The following is an 8,220-nucleotide window of genomic DNA, read 5'->3' on the forward strand; positions in this document are numbered from 1 at the left end:
TTCCAGGTGCGTCCTCTCGTCTTGTAATTACCCGTCACCCCGGCGCGTACAAGACCACGCTGGCGCTTGACCTAGCATGTGGCAACCCCTGTGTTTCACATCCTTTACGTGAGGGGGGAGCCAAAACGCGCACCTACCTAAGACTCCGGTCCCCACCCTCTTCTCCCCGTCTTTTCCGCCTGCCTCTAATTACATGCGGACCTGCGGTGGATTTCGGACCATTGTGTCCTCCCAGTACATGGCCCTCGTGGGAATGTGAGATAGATGTTCACCGAGCGACCTTTCTGATTGGGGTTAACAGCAGCCTCATTTGCATGAGGAGATGGCGGGGCTTTCATTAGCTGGAGTAGCGAGGCCTTAGGTACACACATACGCACGAGCCCACACTCCAAGGGCAAATTCTTGAACCTTAATGAAAACACAGAATGACTTGTTTTTTAGTTTAGAAAAACAACCCTGTTACGGTGGTGTCGTGTGTCGCTTTCTCCCTCGCATATTCCAATTACAGTGAACCCCCGTGTTACAACGCCGCTGACTTACGTTATTTTCATGTTGCGACGTGGAATACTGAATTTTTTCATCCCCTTTTTATGACATTTTCCAGGTTTTGCAACGGTTTCATTTTCCAATTGGTTTTCTCTTCATCTGAAAAGTATGTTCCTCTCACGGCAACGTACTAGATTTTCTGATACCTGCTGAAACGCTTTGAAAATCTCACGTACCCCCAGAGCGCCACGTGTGCCCCCAGGGATACCCAAACTCCAATTTGCGAATGACTAATCTGAATTATTATTAACGGGAATCAGTTTTTGTGGGTATTTGCCAATTTTTGATGTTTTAGGAGCTTCGGGTACTTGCATGCGTCGGACATACTGTGATTGTCTCTTTCAGAACCGGTTTTCAACATTTGTATTTTCTCTGGGTTAGGGAGAGTGGAGAAGGGGTAACTGCGGTATTGCAAATATTTCTAAAAGAACACTTGACCGTAAATGAAAAGCATGCAACAGGTCGACAACTTTACTACATCCGTGCCGATGCAACCAAACACGGATAATCGTGCAGGAATAACCGAGACGTTGTACTTTGGCCAAATGATATGCATTTTAACTAGCAGCTTGCTCCACGAAAACTCTCATTCTCTCCAACGTCAACAATCTGTTGTTCATCAAGACTTTCTCAAACGCGCAAAGCGATTCCAATAAACATATTTCGCCAGCGTGTAGTGGAAGCAAACAGAACGAGGCCGCAACAGACAAGCTGAGCGCCCATCCGAAATGGAGTCACGCAACAAAGTGGACACTTCGCTCAGTGACACCTACAAATACTCACTCACACACACACACACACACACACACACACAATGTCCTGTGCTGTCATGTATAATTCAGCGTGTGGCCGGGGCGGGCAGATGCCTCATCCCCTGGGGGGTCCCATCATGCCATTGCATGGATGAAACATTTAACAGCACAAGACAAAAAAGAACACGCTCGACAAATAAACAAAAAGACTTTCATGGCGGGAACAAGTTTGCAGGGAGGCACACACGCATGCGTTTGATATGGACATGCTCTCATGTCCCCTGAAAACAAAAAGTCCTTATCAGGCTATGACACTTGGCAAAGAACAAATGGCCACCAGAAGTGGGTCGCTAAATGAGTCAGCACGCCGAACGAGTGGACAAAGCAACATAACTCACATATGCATAACGATAAAACATTTTTTTCAGTCTTAAATACCAACAGAATACTTGCATGTTTTTCTTTTTTCACACGGAATGTTCTCAAGTCATTATATATATCATAGTGATTATATATATATATATATATATATATATATATATATATATATATATATATATATATATATATCATAGTGATTATATATATATATATATATATATATATATATATCATAGTGATTATATATATATATATATATATATATATATATATATATATATATATATATATATATATACAGTGGGCCCCCGGGTTACGAACTTAATCCGTTCAGCGGCTACGCTCGTATCTCGAATTGCTCGTATAGCGGGCAATCCAAACCCATGTTAATTCGTGAGTGCGTGCAACGCGCGCAGAAGCCTTAGGTAAAATCATCACGCTGTATACATAAATTAATATTAAGTGACATAATCTACTGTACAGTTGCATTAAATAACAAATACAAAGGATAAATGACTTTTACCTTTGGAAAGACGTGACTTGTGCTGAGATAAGCAGAGATGAGCAGAGATGAATGCTCTAAGTCAATACGGTAAATCAGATATGCTATTGGTCTTACAGTGTCAAAGTAACTTTTTCAGTCAGGGTTTTCTCTACTTCCTTCCATCCCAACCAGCTGTGCCATCAAGCTAGATAAAGGCGTTCGGCCAATAGCATATCGGCACTTCTGTGATTGACGTGTGACACCGGCCAATAGCATCTCCGTGAGTGAGACCGGGTGACCTTAATCGACCAATAGCATATTGGCGTCTCCTTGACTGACTGATAATTATTTGCACTTTTTTTTTTAAACGGTTGGAATGTATTGACATCTTATTGATTAAAACACATTTAAATCTGTGACGATTTTTTGTCCTGCAATCGGCACACTTAATTTCATGTCAACTGTTTTTCCCGACGTGAATTGAGCACGGTGGAAGCGGAGAGGTGGTTGTGTGTGTTGCATTTACTAGGCAGCACACTTATGGCTTGTTCGAGCGTCAGTTCACCTTTGGTTACAACTCACAAAATTGCAACAATGACGCTGTCCCAATGCATATCGGGAGATCGCCGACTAACCTGACATGCAATCTTGTCTAGCTACCATTATATGGCGCTGTATCATCACCCGTAATAGGGTGCAGAGATTAACCTCTTGAGTTAATACGGCAACGCATATAGGCTATTGGTCTTACAGTGTTACAGTAACTCTTTCAGTCATGGTGCAAATCACGGAGATACTAAAACATCATCCTCTTATTTCTTCCTTTACCGCTGCTAGTAATTTTAGAAGCTATGTCTAACAGATAAAGTTTGCAAAGTCTTCAAAACATTCCGTTTTTCACTCATTTTCTCTACTTCCTTCCATCCTGTCCCATCAAGCTAGATAAAGGCGTTCGGCCAATAGCATATCGGCATTTCTGTGATTGACGTGTGACGCCGGCCAATAGCATCTCCGTGAGTGAGACCGGGTGACCTTAATCGACCAATAGCATATTGGCGTCTCCTTGACTGACTGATAATTATTCGCACTTTTTTTTAAACGGTTGGAATGTATTGACAATTAATTTAAAAAAAAAACACACATTTAAACCAATGACAATTCTTTGTCCTGCAATCGGCACATTTAATTTCATGTCGGCTGTTTTTCCCTTTAGCTGTACAAACACTACACTTAAATGGTAATATATTTAGACACCGTGAGTGAGACAGTCAGTGTGAGATTGTAAGACCAATAGCGTTCACGTTACCGCCATAAGTATCTATTAATGATTGTAGATGACGCAACTGCTGAATATATTGACGCAGTTAGGCGAGAACATTTCTACATACTCAATGGCTGGTTTGACGGAATGCTCGCAAGACGAGAGGTTTGCTCGTAAGCGGAGGACAAAATTCTCCCTGATCCACGCTCGTAAGGCGGAATGTTCGCAAATCAGGATGCTCGTAAGCAGGGGGCTGACTGTATATATATATATATATATATATATATATATATATATATATATATATATATATATGAGGAGCATTTTTTCAAAAATGTACACTCAAAATTTTTGCCATTTAGTATCTGCATTTGTACCGGAAGTGTTTCCAAAAAATTTAGGACTACTCACATTCATTTTAAACCATTTTTAAACAATAAAATCATCTGCAGCCAGATTGTTTTAAGTACATGAAAAAAAAAATATCTCGATTTTATTTTCTGAAGGGACTTGATGGATTGATCAAATTTGATAAAACACTTGAAAATACAGCAGTAGAAGATAAGCCCTTGTAATAGCAGAACTAAGCAACATCTGCCATCTTGTGGTGAAACGTGATATCACAACCTAATGCCATACAGTGGACCCCATTACTGGCAGGAAACAGGGAACAGAGACTAGAGAATAGGGGCTAGAGAATAATAAAAAAATAATAAAAAAACAAATCCTAATTCAGCCACACAAGTCTTATGAAAAAAAAAATAAACCTCCAATTTGAAATCTCCTCCACTTCTATTTTGATCATCTTAACACTCACCACGTACTCTCCATAAATTCACCCCCACTCATTCATTCATTTGATTTCCTTCTGTCCTTCTATTGTAGCCGAGCGTCTTTGGCATTCCCATTCTTTCCTTTTTTAGCTCGGCTAGCATAGCCCAAATTGTTGGGCTGCAACCAAGAGCAATAATTACAGCTTGTCAGAAAGAATTAATTGTCTCATTCCTCATAAAGACGTGTAAAAAATTACCATGTCATTATGAACGCGGCCGCTCTCTGGAGGCTCCGGCGAAACGCAAATTTAATTTTCGGAACTTCCCCATTCCGGCGGATAAATAAGAGTTTCTGTCAGGGAGGGGGGGGGGGGGAGCGTATGTTCCGTATGGGGGGCCCGGCTTCAGGTAATGGCCGTCATAACATTTTGATGGGCTTCTATTGATAAGCATCAGCGTGCGCGGCGTCCCGACGGCCGGCAATTAAGATTTCAAGGCGTCCCATCATTTTGTAAATTGATTTTTTACTGCTTTATTGGTAATCTCCCTCGCGTAAATGCGTTTGTGCAATCTCGTTTTCATAGCCTCCTGTCAGCCATCAGTCAAATAGCCTCTCTGTTTTAACAACGTGCTCAAATCTGGGTGGGGTTTGCAGTGGTATCATCATAACAGGGTTATTTAACTCGTTCAATGCCAAGGACGTATTTTCACGTTTTTTTTAAGAGTCTTAACATCCAATCCCAGAGAGTATCAATTCAATACTTAATTATCTGGAAAATAATGTCCTTGATGTACTTGAGTAGAGATATGATACTTGTTTATTGTCCTGATTTAAAAAAAAAAAACGTGAAAATACGTCCCTGGCATTGAATGAGTTAAGATCGTCTGATTCGGTGCAAGAATAATACCAAAAGTGTACCTAATTTTTTGCCCCTTGGAAAATGGAAACATAATAAGAAGAAAAAAACTAGAATTAAAGAAGGAAACACAATATTTAAATACTAGGTACATTTTACATTGTAAAATAACGTAATATTGTACGTCATTAATAAAACAAAACAGAAATGCACACCTCTTAATTCAGAAATTTCTACAGAATATCAAGTTTTATACACGATTCATATATTCAAGTGACACAATTTTTAGGCTTTTCTTTATAAACAGTAAATGATCATTTTTTTTTAGATCAATTCCATAATTATTCCATAAATTAACACTTCAAACAGAAAACTCTATGTCAATATATTTTTTCTGTGTATGAGAGTAGTAACGATATAGGTCTGTAATTAGTAAATGCATGCTTCTCTCCACTTTTATGAATTTGCATTAATTTTAATTTTAGATGGAAAAATACCATTTTTCAAAATCAGATTACAGTTGTATGTAAACTTTTATTGATTGTATCAATTATTTTTTCGAAAATGTTTTAACATCATTCAGTATTTTATTTTTGGCTCTGCAATTCTTTTGCTAATGTATTACCTACATGCATAAAGTAGTCATTAAATTCATTTGTTATTCATTTTATTTTACCAATAACAATATTTTATCATTTAAAAAAATTAATTCCGTTAGTTGTTCTTCTTTTTTGGACCTGTTATTTACGATGCCATTCAATATTGCCGCGATGGTTGATGAGCCATGGCGAGTTCTGATGCAATTTTAATCGCGCCTTCTCTTGACGTCATTCAAATGTGATGCAACTCGAGTAAAAAGTGACACGCGAGCCGCTTTGGGGCCGAAAGGGGAACTCCTGCAAAATGAATCAAATGCACCCAAACATAGCTCATTGGGTGCGTCCCCTTTAATTCGACTGGGACTTTCCAGTGTTTCCGTGTTATTTTATCAATCTTACCACAGCCATAAAGTTGTCAGACGTTCGTTTGAGTTCTCATCATTCCTTCCCATATACACTTCTAAAACATTTATTATCGATGTGGTGTATTTTTTAAGGGGCATTTTAGATGTAAATCCCCTCGCGAGAGTTGAAAGTGATTAACAACTGACACCTGTCGCTGAATTTTCAAAACGAAGGACAATAAGTTTGATGCACCACAGCGAAACGTGAAAAACACGGAATGAGACAAAAAAAAGACTAAAATAGAACACATTAAAAAAGTGCAGCAAAAAAAGAAGTGAAATACAAGCAAGCATAAAACAAGTGCAAAAAAATGCTGCAGATTCAGATTTGCATTAAAAAAACACCCCTGAAAAATGCTTCAAATCTCCTTTAAAAATGTAATTAGTAATTGTAATTAGTAATGTTTTGAAATAGTCAAAAAAGTTTATAAAACTGTAAAATATTTGCAAATGCAAATAACCATTTGAATAACATACCATTGTAAAGATTATACACAAAATTCAGAATAAATGAAAACCTGAAGTCTTATTTTTTAAGCAGCACCAAATTTTGAGCGCAATCAACATCCCTGACATTTTGAAAGTAATTTTTTGGGTACCTTACCAGTTATTTAGTTGATCTGCCGAAGATAAAAGTATCCAGTTGTTCCAAGACCTTTTGTCCAAAGGGTTCCGTCAATCCTGGCCGGGCAGAGCAAAAACGCCGCTGCAGATTATGAGCATGCAGACAGACAAAAAATATGATATCGAGGATATGATATTGTCCTATAAGTTCTGAGTAATGACTACAAATGAGCTCGCTCGTCATCAAAAGTTACAAGATAATGGATCAGGGTCCTCTCGGTTCCATCGCTTTATATGATTCTTTGATGGCAATTGGAGCCGCTAGCATTTCAAATCGTCCAGTGTGCTCATCATTATCACATGCTAATCAATTGATTAGGGTTGAATTCTTCAGCTCTCCTTTGTTCTCCACAGATTTTTGTGGCGCATTTGAATTTTTCCACACCTTGGCTTGGCTTTCGCCGTCGCTGCGTCTAGCGTAAATGATCTATTAGCTTTCATGTGCTCCATATAGGCTGGCGTGATAGATGTAATGCATTATTTGGTGTTCTCTGTTTAGATTTTTTTTTTTCTTTTGCATTTTTATCTCAATAGTACTAATATTTTACAGGGGTTTCGTCATTGAAAAAAAGAATGAGAACTATTGGAGTGAGGATGTTCTAATGAGGCTCGGTGCTAATTTAAAACCACGATGAATATGGAATATCAATTCAATTATTAACTCTTTTAGTGACCCCTCGATTTCGAGAATTTCGACGCATCTTTCCAAGACGAAATAACGTTGTATTGTATAACTATGTAAACATTGGTGGTACCGTAATTAAGATTGGATTTGATTCTTTACCGAAAAAAAAAGATTCTGCGTTGTTTAGTAAGCATGATTTGAAAATAAGTCATTTGAGTGACACCAAGCTATTCCCGACGTTCCGATGTTTTTTTTGTTTGTTTTTTTTAGTAGCATCTGAAACGTCTCATCAGTTGTTGATGAGTGAACAGTTGTTTTTGATGGCAAAATAATAGTTTGAGTATATGTATAACTACATTATAACAGATTGGCATAATATTAAGTCACAACCAGTGACAAAAATTCTCGTTCGCGGCACTGAAAGAGTTAAACTGAGTATTGATACAAGTTTTTTTTCACGTTTTTTTTTTCCAGTCATGTTTGCATTATTTGACTGATGAAATCTAGGGACAAAGTAACGGCGTTTGGTCTCATTTTTTGATTGCGTCATCACTTTTAACGTCATTCTGCTGTCACTTATCACAGCTGCCAAAAAAGTTCTCCTTGGCTGCAATTTTGCGTTTTTTCACCGCATACGCGCGCGGGCTAGATAAAAAAACGGAGGTCACTCGGTTTTCAACGGACCCCTCCCTCGCCCATCCCCGTGTTCTTCCTACGCATCACCCCGCCTCCCCCCGATCCTTGCATCTATAAATACCGAGATGAGAAAAGACGGCAGCCCATACAGGCGGCGGTGGACCAATGAGCACAGTGGCGTATTGTGCCAGCGGAGCCAAAACACACTTCCACGGCCATTACTCCCCATGGAAACAGTGGAGCGTGTTGTGGCACACATGTGATGTTGACGTTGTTTG

The 8,220-nt window shown here is 38.9% G+C and overlaps 1 protein-coding gene across 5 annotated transcripts in view; it reads right to left on the minus strand.

Annotated features, from left to right (window-relative positions):
* The window catches only part of sox5 (SRY-box transcription factor 5), a 110,702-nt gene extending 103,938 nt beyond the window's left edge, over positions 1–6,764 (minus strand). For all 5 annotated transcript variants that reach the window (XM_088406374.1, XM_088406378.1, XM_088406377.1 and 2 more), the window contains exon 1: positions 6,662–6,764. The gene's annotated coding sequence lies outside the window, so the exon portion shown is untranslated. The remainder of the gene's footprint in view (positions 1–6,661) is intronic.
* Positions 6,765–8,220: the final 1,456 nt, after the last annotated feature.

The sequence above is a fragment of the Hippichthys cyanospilos genome, chromosome 22 (genome assembly GCF_059441005.1).
Source record: "Hippichthys cyanospilos isolate Australia breed blue-spotted pipefish chromosome 22, RoL_Hcya_1.0, whole genome shotgun sequence".
In the NCBI taxonomy this organism is placed as follows: Eukaryota; Metazoa; Chordata; class Actinopteri; order Syngnathiformes; family Syngnathidae; genus Hippichthys; species Hippichthys cyanospilos.